The sequence below is a fragment of the Micromys minutus genome (assembly GCF_963924665.1).
Source record: "Micromys minutus genome assembly, chromosome: 4".
NCBI lineage: Eukaryota > Metazoa > Chordata > Mammalia > Rodentia > Muridae > Micromys > Micromys minutus.
The window spans coordinates 82,311,691-82,326,501 of NC_137973.1; positions in this window are offsets into that span (position 1 = coordinate 82,311,691).

Below are 14,811 nucleotides of genomic sequence, written 5' to 3' on the forward strand. Positions count from 1 at the left end.
TTATGAATTAGTGAGGGAACCAAAGAGGTTTTAACCAAAAGCCCATTTCAGCAACACCTCCCCTGGAGCTACACAGAATGGAAAAGCATCGACGGAATACTGAAACAGCATTCGGTGGTGTCTTCAGGCCCTGTTCTTCTAATGGGTGATTTGTATGCAGCACTTCCACGTGTGATGAGAGTGCTATGGGCTCTGATCACACCACACGCCCAGCAGGGGCGACTGGAGAGAACAGGGAAGAGTGAGAAAACGCATGTTCAGAATGTTTGCTTCTGAAACCTCCTGAATAACACAGACTGTGAACACTGCCCCGGTTATCACACAACCTTAGCTCGAGCTTATGTCTCTCACTTTGAAAGGGAAAAGAAAACACTACAAAAGCTTTGCCCATTTGGTTTAGGCTCATTAGAGGAACTCACTGCCTCATGATGCTGAATCTCAACGTAAATGCTGACAGTAAGTTCACACTCTACAGGTGTGAATGTGCTTAAGGGATGACAGATGGATTCTCTGATTTCAGGTAAGTAGTTTTCAAGAAATGTCATTCCAAATGTACTCTATGTTGCAGAAATCAGTGGGAGACATTTACACCATGTGATAATCCAATCACCATGAAAGAACAGGATTGACCACTTCACAAATCAAAAGAATAACTAGTGTTCTCTACAACTCTGTTAAAATAATATAGTAGGTGTGGAGGTCTTCCCTGTCCTTCATTTTGAGAGAGAATCAATGTTGTATGAAAATGTGTGTGGAAACGTAGGTGCCTAAACATTTAAGATGTCAAAGAGAAAAAAAGGCCAACTTTAACTTTACTTACTTGGGAGTTTGATAATGTTCTACTATAAAATATTTAAACATAATTTATGGCTCTCTTTCTGATGGGAACAGTAGAAAATTTAACTTCCTTTAAAAAGCTCAAATGTATTTTTCAACACTACTAAATATCATGCATTTTTAAAATAAGTTTCAGAACATTTCAAATATGTATAGTTTTACTTATAAATGATGTTCAGTAAAGTATTCACCTTGTTTAAGCAAGTGTCTAACTTTTACCAGCAACTTTTTGAAGGTAGAACTTCTCTGATGAGAAGCTATCTTTTGACCACAAAACTACCAAACAATGTGATTTTTGTTTGAAGATTTTACCAGGTCATATTGACTCTGATCTCCCAAGGGAGTAGAGGTTAAGAACATTGGCCTAACCTCTGAGAAGGACAGGAGACCATGACCCTAACTGAAGCTGTGTATACTGAAGGATCAGGAGTGCTCTCCTGGTAGGTAGTCCTCTGCACACGTTCTCCCAGTCCTCAGGGTACTCACAATTCTACAGAAACAGGACAACCAGTACTGCCATGCAAGAGAATCCTGGGCTCCATCTTTATATAGACTATTCCTTAGCTGATATTAATTCTTGCAGTTACACTATAATAAACCTGAAAACAATTCCCAGCACAGTGGCAAAAACCTGTGATTCCAGTGCTCAGGGAGTACAGCAAGAAGAAAAGAATGTAAGTTCAAGGCCTACCCAGGGTATATAGTGAGAGCCTGTTTCAAATAATAACTATTAATAATAATATTCATGATGATAACAATACTAATGAGGATTAACAAACAAAATGTTAAGTATTCTGTTTTCCAAGCTATAGTTTTCCTATTCCATTATTAAATGTATGGGCATTTTTATCTGCTAATTATATAGATAAGTTTTATGATACAGCATATGATATGTTTCTTGAGAACACTAACACAGTAAGCATGTATATGATAAAATGCATATACATGCTTACTGTGTTATATATATATATATATATATATATATATACATAGTGCATGATCACACACATAAATATGATATTCATTTTAAAGAAATATAGAAGGCAATGTGGTATCTGGTAAAGCTAAACTTAAAAGAGGAATTTAAAGTCTAAATCTGCAGAAGAAGCCAGCAAACTTAAAATTCAAACAATGTTGGTGTTTTGGTCTTCAGGCAATTTTTTTCCTCAGTGGGAAAATCCAGTGTTGGCTCTGGAGGCCTTAAACAGACTGGGTGAGTTCAATCCACATTATGTAGGCCAACCTTTCATCAAAGTAACTTTATTGTTGATATTAACCTTCTCTATAAAATGTCCTTATGGTAACATCCAGACTTGCATGTGATTAAATACCTATATACTCTTGCCTATATAAGTTGCCACATAAGACAAATGGTCACAGAGATAAAAAGATGGCTCAGTAGTTAAGTGTGTGCAGCAATCTTCCAGAACACCCCCAGTTTGCACCTCTATGACCATATTTGGTCATTCACAATTACCTGTAACTCTAGCTCCAAACAAATTGGATTCCTCCTACCTCCATAAGCCAGCACTAGTGTGTACAAACACACACACAAACAAAGGCACACACACACACACACACATGCACAAACACACAAATACACACACAAACACACACATGCGCACACATACAAGGACACAAACACACAAACACAAACATGCACACAAACACATACAAATACACACAAACGCACACATATACACATCATTAATTTTTAATTTCTAAAATCTTAATAATGGTAGTTGACATTGCACTGAGAAAGGGTAGCCTTGAACTTGCACCTAGTAATAGAGGTACTGTGAGAACAATGGCCATTAACTACAGAACTAGCTAAAGCATTGATCAGCCTAGATAGATATATTGAACTAATCTTTGAAAAGGCAAAAAAGGTAAATTCAAGAGACAGGAGACATTTTCAGCAAATGTTACTGAACAATTGGATGCTTGTGTGTATAACAGACAACAACAGAGAAAACTGAAAAACACACAGTACATTGTACATAAAAATTAACTCACAGTGGATTATAGGACTGAATATAAAAGTTAAACATAACATTTCAAGAGTGAAACTCATCAGTTCTCACTCCATACTGGTGGAAATGCTAAGTCTCCATTCTGAGAAAATATGGCAGCTTCTTACAAAAATAAATACAGCCTTACCATATGATCCATCCATTGTGTTCCTAAGTACTTACCATATGATCCATCCATTGTGTTCCTAAGTACTTACCATATGATCCAGCCATTGTGTTTCTAAGTACTTAGGCAACAGATTTGAAAATTAGTGTCTACACAGACCTGCTCATGAAAGTTTATAAAGCCTTTATTCATAATCACCAAGATGTCCCTTAGTAGGTGAATGGATGAACAACTACAGCACAGCCACATGATGGATATTTTATGTCTGCAATTAATGTACCATGAAGCCAGGCAAAGGCATGAGTGTTCCTTCAGAACATATTGTTAACTGGATAAATCTGCTCTCAAGAAAACTACAAATTTATGTTACATTCTGTAAAATAAAAACTTTCAAAGACTGAAAACAGATCAGTAATTCCCAGAGGACATCAGTGGGGAGATTGTTCTATGGATAGTTAAGAGTTGAGGGATTGTTAATTCCCTGACTCTCAGCATTGGACTGTAATAATGGCTACAAGGCTGTAAGTCAAAATCCAAAAAAATTATTGTGCAGAGTAAACAGCAATGCATGCAAAACTTAAAGATCGGGGGATCTTATGATACAGCCTGCCATTTGAATGGAGAATATAACTATTTCAAATTATAAGGAACAGTGATCTTGAGAATTAAAACCACTAAATGAATGTTAAGTAAGTCTTAAGTTTAAGGGAATCTTAATAGTTAAGTTTCCATACCCAAGTGTGTCTCACTAAACTCTTAGATTCTTATCAGAACCACAGAAAAAGAAAATTAAGCCTTCCAGTGTTTCTCACTTTCTGAGACTAACTGAATTTCTTTTCAGTTATATATATATATATATATATATATATATATATATATATATATATATATATATATATATATATATATATATATAAAGTCTGTTATACTAACTGATCTTTCCTGACTCTCTGTTTCTCACCCTTGGGTTCAACATAATTACTACATATAACTTGACATCTTTATGCCCACCATTAGCTCTTATATACAATTTGTCTACTCTCTGATTCAGTTTCTGCTTCTAGGTCCTTGCTTGATTTCCTACTCTGACTTCCCTCAGTAATGCACTGTAATGTGGATATATAAGAAAAAGAAACCACATCCTTCTCCAGGTACCACAATGAAAGTGAACTTGGGATCAAATCACAAATGGTCTTGTTGTCATGGTTTTGTTTAAACTATAATTTCCTCTCTCTTTGCCTCTCTATTCTTTTTTTTTAACAACTTTATTTTACAAAACAAAGATAAATGTACAGATTTTAAGCATTTTTTGCATAAAATTATACAATACATTTTTGTCAGTACTTTTTTTTCAGATTTTAAAATAATTTTTACATAAAACTGTATGAATATATTTTTAGTCAGTACTTGATTTTTTTAAAGGTTTGATAGTATGCATTGAAAACTTAATAGTTACAATGAGTATAAAGTACATGTAAAACAAAATGTAACATGGAAATAGTCAAAGTTTTCTTGTTGTATAAAGATTCTTTTGTTTTGTTTTGTTTTGTTTTCTTTATTTCCTGGACTTCATACAGTCTGTGAGTTGTTTCTGGGGCAGTGCGAGCCTCTGGGATTAGCATCCCATTATCAGTGACTGCATATTATGTCTGTTCTTTTGTGACTGGGTTATCTCACTCAGAATGATATTTTCTAGATGCAGCCATTTTCTTAAGAATTTGGTCAAGTCATTGTTTCTGGTGGATGAGTAGTATTCCATTGTGTATATGTACCACAATTTTTGTATCCATTCATCTTCTGAAGGACATCTGGGTTCTTTCCAGCTTCTGGCTATTAAAAATAGAGCTGCTATGAACATTGTGGTGCATATATCTTTGTTGTGTATTAAAGTGTCTCTGGGGTATATGCCCAGAAGTGGAATATCTGGGTCTTCAGGTAGTATTATGTCCAATTTTCTGAGGTATTGCCTCTCCATTCTTATTTCTTCCCTTAGCTAAGTTCTCTACTTAACAAAAGTTTCTAGGGTCTTACAGGGTGGTTCAGTGGGAAAGAGTGATTGCTACACAATCATGAGGACCTACATTCAATTCTACAGTACATACACACACACACACACACACACACACACAAATGCACACATACACACACATACATATGCAAACACACATACACATACACACACAAATGCACACATATATATGCACACACACAAATGCACACATACACATACGTATGCACACACACATATACTCACATACACACACACACAGACAAACAAAAACAAGTTTGTCCATATATATTAGCCTGAAATCCCTTCATTGTGTGGACAGAGAGACAAGGAACAACAGGGGCTAGCTGGCTGCCAACATAGCTTTAGTTTTGTGAATGCTCATGTCTAAACAAAAGGTGGAGGATGATTGACTAGGATACTATACATCCTTCTGTGGCCTATGAGTGCATATGTATAGATGTATGTGTTCATACACTCTGTACACATACAACACACATATGTACACACACACATGCACAGGATTGCATGCACAAAAATCCTACTGAGTCTATTCAGTGTGCTAATAAAAGCATGTGTTTAGAGATGACCAGTTCAGACTTGAAAACCTAGCAGGGGCATGTTGCTAGACAACATTGATTCTTCCTCTTTCAGCAGTCATTCTTCTGTGAGTGGGAGTTTGTGAACTCTCCATCCAGATCAGCATGTCAGTGTTAGAGTCATTATTCTGGTCTTGTTTAGTAAAACACATTGAGATCTCATGATTACACGATCCTTCTCCTGTCTAGAAGACACTACTTCTTCTTTTTCTTTTTTTTTTTTTTTTTAAGAAGGGCTGAGGCTTCCAATTTTTGACCTTTCTTTTTTTGAGCTTCATATGATCTGTGAGTTGTTTTCTGGGTATTCAGATCTTTCTGGGGCTACTATCAAATTATCATTGACTGCATATTATGTCTGTTCTTTGTGACTGGGTTATGTCACTCAGGATGATATTCTCTAGATGCATCCATTTCCTAGGAATTTCATAAAGTCATTGTTTCTAATAGCTGAGTAGTGTAAATGTACCAAAATTTTTGTATCCATTCATCTACTGAAGGACATCTGAGTTTTTTTTCCCAGCTTCTGGCTATTATAAATAAGGCTGCTGTAAACATGGTGGAGCATGTGCCTTTATTTTATGTTGGAGAATCTTTGGGGGTATATGCCCAGAAGTGGAATTACTGCGTCCTCAGGTAGTAATATATCAAATTTTCTGAGGAACCAACAGACTGATTTCCAGAGTGGTTGTACCAGTTTACAACCCCACCAACAGTGGAGGAGTGTTTTTTCTCCACATCCTCGCCAGCATCTGCTGTCATCTGAGTTTTTGATCTTAGCCATTCTGACTGGTGTGTGGTGGAATCTCAGTGTTGAAAAAAAAAAAACCAACAATAAATGTATAGCACCCTCTCAGAGTGGGGTATACCCAGACCTTAAATTATTAATAACTCAAGAGCTAAAAAGATAGCCTTGTAGCAATTTTTAGTATTTAAAAATTATTGTTTAATCTATACACACCAAGAAAACTTTGACTATTTTCATGTTACGTTTTGTTTTACATGTACTTTATGCTTATGGTAACTAGTAATATCTCGATGCATACTATCAAACCTTTAAAAAATAAGTACTGACAAAAATATGTTCATATAGTTTTAGAACAAAATGCCTTTAAAATCTGTACATGTATTTGTTTTTTAAATAAAGGTATAAGAAAAAAATAAGTATTTTTCTTTATAAGTTAAATAAAAAGAAGACACTACTTCACAGAAAGCATCCTGGTCCTCAGGCTCTTAAAATTTTTTATAACTCCTCTTCTGGGATGTTCCCCAAGACTTAGGTTATAGGGGTTGCACATCAACTGGGGTTGGGCACTCATGGTCATTAACTCTCTAGATTTTGATCATTTATGAATCTTTAGTGTAGCCTCTACTGGAAGAAAAAGTAGACTTTTATGTAGTTGTGAGCATTACATTTATCTGTAGTAGTAAGAATAAGTATTTATAATACAGTAGGAAGCCATATTGATTTAGAAAAATAGAAGAAATAGATTCCACTTTATGGTCTATGACCTCTTCAACCACAGGTAGCTGATGAGGTTTATAGGACCGGGAATGAATTCCCTCCTATTGAGCAGACCTTGAGTCCAATCAGATGCATGTCGGTTACCGTTCAGGATGGAAGTGACCCCACTGCACCTTCGGGTATGTCTTGCTGGTCATTCTTGTGGTTCAGAGGTTTTCCAGCTAAGAGCACTATTGATTGTCTTTCTTTCCAGGCAGCTTGCACAAAATATATCAGCTAAAGTATCAACCTCTCTGCCTCTACTCAGATCATCAGGTTAACTTTGATAAATACCTCTACTTGACCCTAACCAAAAGTACATTTAATATATTTCTGGTCAAAGAAGGACTTTCTCAAACACCAACTATGTCTTCAAAATAATTAAGTCACAGTGAGCAATACAAAAAATAATCAATGCTGCACATGACCCTAGGTACCATTTAGGCTTTTCAAACAGGTTGCCATGACAGTAGCTTATTCTGAAGAGGAGTTTAGGGGCCATTCTGTGTTGTTCTATTTTCACTTCTGAGTTTTCAGATCTGTACAGCTTGTGGCAGGGTGACTACTTCCTGAATTCCCCTGACTGTGCTGCGCTGTAAACCACATTGCAGCTGGTGCTGTACTCAGCCATGTTCCATGGCAGCACAGGAGGAATGAAGGAAACAGGGTATTAGTTCAAAGTTGCTAGGGTGAGTGGAAATCCTTAGGGGTCTTGTTAGGAGAGCAGACTCCCTGAACTTGGTCTCCAGAGATAGGGAATCCACAGGCTTGGTACAGAATGAATGTCTGAACCCACACCGACACACAAACACACACACACACACACACACACACACACACACACACACACATACACACACATACACACACGCAATGCACCTTACACAGAGACTATGGTAAAGATGGTCCCTGAACCAGGCTCTGGGACACTGATTTGTAGAAATGAGCTGACTGCTCCAGCCAACAAAACTCCAATTGTAAGCAGTACATCTCCATCGCGTCAAGGAGCACGTCGTATTAATGTGATTTGTTTATATTTTGTTTGGCTAGACTATGAGCTTCTTGAGGGCATGTCTTGGTCAATTAATTTTATGTTCCCAATGCCTGGAACAGTGACTTTAATGAAAGATAATCTAAAGCTGAGGCCACAAGTGCCAAAAGAATGTTTCCCACTGACTAAAGGAGATAAAAGAGTGTGATAATGTAATTAGAATCCACCGTTTGCCTAGGAGTCCCTTGTTAAAATTTATTATCCTAGACCATACCTGAAATTGTCTTCTGACCACTGGGAAAATAACTTGTTCTGTTCTAACATTATTAAATGATATGAAACTGTTAAAATGCATTTCTAAATAGACAAAAATAATTTGAGGGGAAAACCTGAACAAATTTGATCTACTTTTGTTCCCCATATTTCTAGAAATACTTATGTGCTAGTTCACAAACAGACATTGTGAAATGGTTAATCACTCTCGTATGGTGTGAAACACAACTATAAACAATAGAGGTTTGGGACGTTTAAAATTATCATTTATTCATTCACCATGCTCAAACTGTGTCAACCCCACATATTTAGAATGATAAAGCTGTTGATAACCATTTAACTCTTTCTCATTTGTCTTTGGTCTCTTTCCTCTCAGCTTCTTCCTCTCACTTCCTCTTCCCTCACTTGATCACAACCGAAAAGTTCTCTAGTTGAACATAGACTTTGTACTTGCCTGATGAACTCAGTCTACTCAAATTCAGGAGCCCCTCCCTTTTCTTTGTTTTGCTAGTATTCTCTTTCATTACTCAGTATCCTAAGGATTTCATATAATTTATCAAAGACCTTATTGAAACATCTCTCATGATGTCATAATTACTTTATTCATCCTCCCTCCAAATAACTTGATGTAGATATAATAAACAGACACAAAAAGAATCTTTGATGGATGATAAGTATCTATAATAATGTTTGATCTACAGTAAGTACCAAATAATTTAGTCATTAAGTTAACCCAAGCCAGAAATGTCACTATGTACTAGATTGTTAAGCCAGTAGATCCAGTTCCCATGGTACCTGCATGTTAGTGATGATTACAGACAGCAACCAATGAATACACACTCTATCACTAAGTGCTGATATACTTAGAAACACCAGAGTACAGAAAGAACATAAAAATAAAAGAAGACTGTGGCTTATGATGGGCTCATTGGGTATTGTAGTAAATATTAAAAATCGGCTTAACATTTTATTCTGTGCCAGTGTTGGCACCCAGGAGCTCACTGGCACTGCAGGGATCTCTAACTTGGAGACTTCATGTTGCCTCTAAGAACTCAGGTGTTTTTCACTCCACCACTCCTGCAGCATCTGTCCCGGGTGCATACAACCACCCTGGCATGTTCCTTTTCTCCACTTCCTGGTACAAGCACAACTCATAACCATCATCTTATCAAACAGGTTTGCATGTTAAATTCTCAGTCCACAAACCCTCTACACAATAAGCTTACAGCCAATGGACAAAGATATAAACTGCCCATCTATATGAGATGAATTAGACTCATACAAACCATTAGAAATAATCATGGCAACCTCATCAAGCTAGAAATGCACCGAGAGAAACATATACAACTGCCTTCATCTCCTCCTTCATCACTCTGTCTACTGCCTCCTCTTCTGCTCCTTCAGCCTCTTTTCCTCCCTACCACCTGGTGTCCAATCATATATCACCTTAACATAAACCTACAGTTGGGTATTGAAGGAGAGAGTAGTCAAAAAGAGTTAATAAAAATTAAAAATTGAGATATTAAAATTCAGCCCCCTACAGCCACATTCAAACTATGACTTTTATCTGTCTATAAAATTGATTAATCATGTGATATTGAGTGAAATACCTTTTCTTCAATTAGATATGAAATTAGTTTAAAACACAGTCTTCTTTGGGATTTTATAGATGAAGATGAAGGATTCTGTTTTTGTGTAAACACTGTGACACTGTGCCTGAATGTGATGGATAATACATGACTATTTTCATCGGGGGTGGGGTGTTGAGATTGGAGCCTGTCATAGGAGTGTGCCTGGAAGGCACCATGAAAAACCAGGGGTGTAGTGGCAGGCTGGAGAAGCATTTCGAAGGCTGGTAGGAAATAAGTGTGCACTCATGGGATGGTGAGAAAGTACTACCAAAACCCAAACCACCCTGTCACTAGTGAATGGAAGCAGTCTATCCAGTGAAGGAGAAGGCAATTTACACACGGACAGGAATGAGAGTCTAGTAGGGAGTGGATACTGATGATGCGCATCTGGCTTGGGTTTCCAGACATGCGTTGGCTTCTGTACTTTCTGAGAACTAACTCTCTGTCTTGTCTCCACACTGAGAACCACCCCTACCCTTCCAGTGAGTTGCTCTTAAACAGTGCAACCAGAGGTGCTTCAGGATTTGGGGGGTTTGCTTTCTATAGTCTGAAACCATCCAGATCAGAAACAGTGCATCTGTGATGGCTGTGTCTAATAGATATCATTAACTTATTTTAGGGACTAAGGATTCCATAAGTACCTGTCTTGAAATCATAAGAACCTGATGCTTCTCACTCCCAGTACCCACACAAATGCCATCTATAGAGGGGTAAGCAGCACCCAGTTTACAGCAGATCGCTAAGTATCTAAACCAGCTCCCCACACACAGAACTGTAGGAGACTCTCTTTGTCATGGCCTGTGTCTGCCTCTCTAAATTTCTTCTTCAAGACATGCATAGTTGAACATTCCCATTCACATCACATCTCTCTCCAGACAGTCTCATGATATCAGTATCATGTATGCTTAGGAAGACCTCCAAGATATACTGTTGTTCAATAAACAACCTCCAAAGTTAGTACTTAAAGCAAGAGAAATATATTGTTTTAATTTGTAGGTCTGCAGTCAAAAGGAGATTAAATAACGGCATTCTCTTTCCTGACTGCAGAGAAAAACTTGGAGTCTGTATCTTCCCTTGGCTCATGACCGAGTCCTCTACCATCAAAGTCAGCAGTTCGGCTTCCTCAGGTTTCCTTCTGATTCTCAATATTCTGATTGTTTCAATCTTTACATTTCTCCCTTTTTTCTTTCCTCTGTAAAGACTCCCCAGCTGCTTCCTGGAAATGTTCAAATAACTGAAGAAAATCTACCTCAAATTTTTAACTTGATTTTTAACTTGATCTAAAAAATATTTTACCATTTAAACAAATACAGAGATCGTGTGATTACATTTGGACATCGTAGGGAAGCATTATTCTGTTCACTAAACTAACCTTAATTTTTCTCCCAAATAGTAAATTACATTAAGTAATTAATACAGTGAATTATATTGGGTTGTCCAAGGTTCTATGGCTGCAGATTCCATCTTTATCTGAAGGTACCTCCGCATACACAGCAGAGTGACATTCCACTCTTTCTATTTCACTTAATTAAGCATGACCATTACACCAGTGTTCAAGATAAGGACATACACAGAGAAGACAATGTTCAAGGAAGTAAGGATGGGGGTTGGGAGGAATCAGGGGGGGAATTACCTAGGTCCACATTCCAGCCTACATGACTTACCTAATAAGTTGCAGCTACGGTCCTCTTTGCCTGAATTGGCACATTACATTAGGTTTTCCGTAGTAGCAAATAGGCCTAAAGCCTGCAGTGTGCTTTTGTCTGGTTGGTTGATGTGTCATTCATGTTTCCTGTGGACCAGTAGGGGCTCTACTCTCTGTAGGTACTGAAGGAAGAGGCTGAAAGTGGAGTCGCCTTATCTAATGTTAATTGACGTGGGGGGGGGGGCTGCCTATAGGAAGTCATGCACAGGAGGTTAAACACATAGGCAAGGGTTAATAGGCTTCACTTCTTCTTACAGCTTCTTATTGAAAATTAATCACATGGCCCCATCCAATCACAAGAAGATACAGTACCCTCCAGGTATCTGTTAAGAGAAAAACTATGAATTCCTTCCTCATAGCTTTAAAGATACTCCACTGTCCAACTGACTCCTTATTAGATTACCTTCAATGATGCCTTTGTATTCCAGTCAAACCTTCATTTCCCCACCATTGCTACATCTACACCTTTAAATGATATTCCCCTAGACTCTTGCAGATATCTTATGGACTTCATTATCTCCACTTTTCTGTATTTCTAACACACCTTTCAAACTGAAGCTATGGATCTATTAAGATCAGTTCATTCTCCAGCACCTAATGATAATAAAGGATAAAAATGTCTTAGGAGTTGCTGCGCACAACCTGGGGCAGGGAAATAGAGATCCAGGCAGACAGGTTGTTTACAAGATATATAACTTGAAAATCTTACTGAATGATCAGTGAAGCTTTGAGGATTAAGGATGAATAAGTATATACGTTACATATTTCTCCTTATAACCTGTGATCCTATCACAACTCAGTAAATTTCAGTGTAAGAAAAGAAAAGCCTAAAAACTTCTTAACACATGACATTCAAACCTTTCATGCCTGAGAAACTTTAATCCTCTTCCATGTCTCACTTCCATGAGCTGCCCATTGCTCTTGTATTATCAGCCTACATAAACACAGCACAGACTCCTGGTGTGTCTCCTTATACTATGATCTGACCACAAGAAATCTTCATTTTCCCACTAACCTGTAGAAAATCCCCACATCGTTTAACCCTACCAGAATCCATGGTCTCTCAAGTAACAACAGAGGGAACCACTTTTTCTTCATGAATTTGCTGAATCATTTTTCTCTCCTACGTAGAGACTTGAGTAATTCTTTGTGTGAACAGCAGGACTCAGGACTGCAGTGGGTACACGAGATCTGCACCCATCCTTCTAGAGGCTTTATCTTTCCTGAGACTCATGGATACTGGAGCATTTGATGAACAGAATTCTTTCCCAGGAAGCTGGTGAAAGCACTTGTTAATTCTCCACCCTACCCTCTGGGTTTTCTCGGGGTCTACATATCTTGTTTAAGTAGCTTCAGTGGGTTGTAAGCATGAAGCTCTAATAAAGACTTTACAAATGCCAAAGTCAGAGAATTAACTCTTCCTTCCTAAAGTCACACTCCAGTTTATACATCCCAGAAGCGAGCCCTAAACAGCAGGACTATATTGTGGTTGTGTTTTGCTGTATGTTAAAATATGTGTTGGGGAAGGACCATATTCTCAGCCTGTATAACTACAAACATTTTCTCCAAATTGCCAACAACGTGATCCACCCCACAGAAAAAAATTATACACAAAAGCAAAGCTTTGAAGCGAGGTATTTTCCCAACTTGAAATGGAATAAAATATAAACTACCTAGCAACACCCAGCACTTCTTTTTATAATTAGCCAATGAAATGTGCCAAAAAAATGTATTCCTCAGTCCCAAGTGATGTCTGCTCTGTGAAGTCTCACCTACTTGTCTGTGCTCAGTGTTTCTGGCAGGAAATCTGATTTGATCATTTGTGTTTCCAAGGGCAGGAGCCAGGGAGGTGTGGGAAAAGGTCTCCAACTCAGAGATGTCTGACGATCTCTAGTTAAAATGATGCTTTTGTCAATTACTATGGGACACCTTAGCCACATAATGTAACCTCTCTGACACTTAATTATCTTACTGGTAAAATGGAGATGTGGATGTATATTTCTCAAGGATGTACATCTCATGTATATTTCATGGTCCTGGAGATTATCAAGAATGAGGATACTGGCAGATATGTGGCACTAAGAATGAAGAGGTTTTACTTATTAGTATTTGTAGCTGCCCCTGTACCCTCCCTTCTCACAGAGCAGATGCCCTTGGAAAACAATGCTCTTTCGGGCACTGAGTATCCTGATGATTGGAAAATACTTGTTTATTGGATAATTCATAAATGTGGTCATTTGTGAATCATGCAGGCTTTCTTTGACACCCATTACCTACTCATTAGTGAGTTCTTCTGACCCTGCTGCCTGTCACTTTCCATGGAATGGTGACCAAAAGCTGGCACTTATAAGTGGATTGCTATTTGAATTGGTATTAGAAGATTAGGGATTTAAACAGAGTAAATGAGATGTGGGTTGAAGATCCTCTGCTATAGAAATACTATTTTAAACTCAACTCATGACATTAAATCAAAACATTTCAGCAAGGACCTCAGAATGCCCCTTAAACATAAAATATATCCATTTCTCTCTTTGGATTTTCCTCGGCTTGTAAAAGTGTGTGAGTGTTCCTGAACAAAACAGAAAAGGCTTGCTAAGAAATAGTACTAGTTCTGTCTTTCTGTGAATAAATGTGTATGTCCTTTCAGAGAGCATGAACAGAGAGAAAGTAAAGAGTAATCGTAACATCAGACTAAGTCTAAACTGAAGAAGCCCTCCTTCTCCATTTTATGGTCAATAAAATTTAAAGGGACAGGACTCGGTTTGGGTCCTTTGAGGCTGTGATCAATAAAGAGCCTCCATCCTTATTAGGCAATGTCAGCTGCAGTCAACTACTGTCAACAGGCAATTTGTTCTATCAGTGAAGCAAATCATCAGTACACACATGGTACAGGGTGGCAGCTTTCACTCTGGACTTGGCTGTGAAGTGACAAAAGATGGATAGGTAGGTAGGTAGATATAGATATAGATAGATAGATAGATAGATAGATAGGTAGGTAGATAGATGATAGATGGATGGATGATGATGATGATAGATAGATAAATAGATAGATAGATAGATAGATAGATATATAGATAGATAGATAGATAGATAGGTAGGTAGGTAGATAGATGGATAGATAGATAGA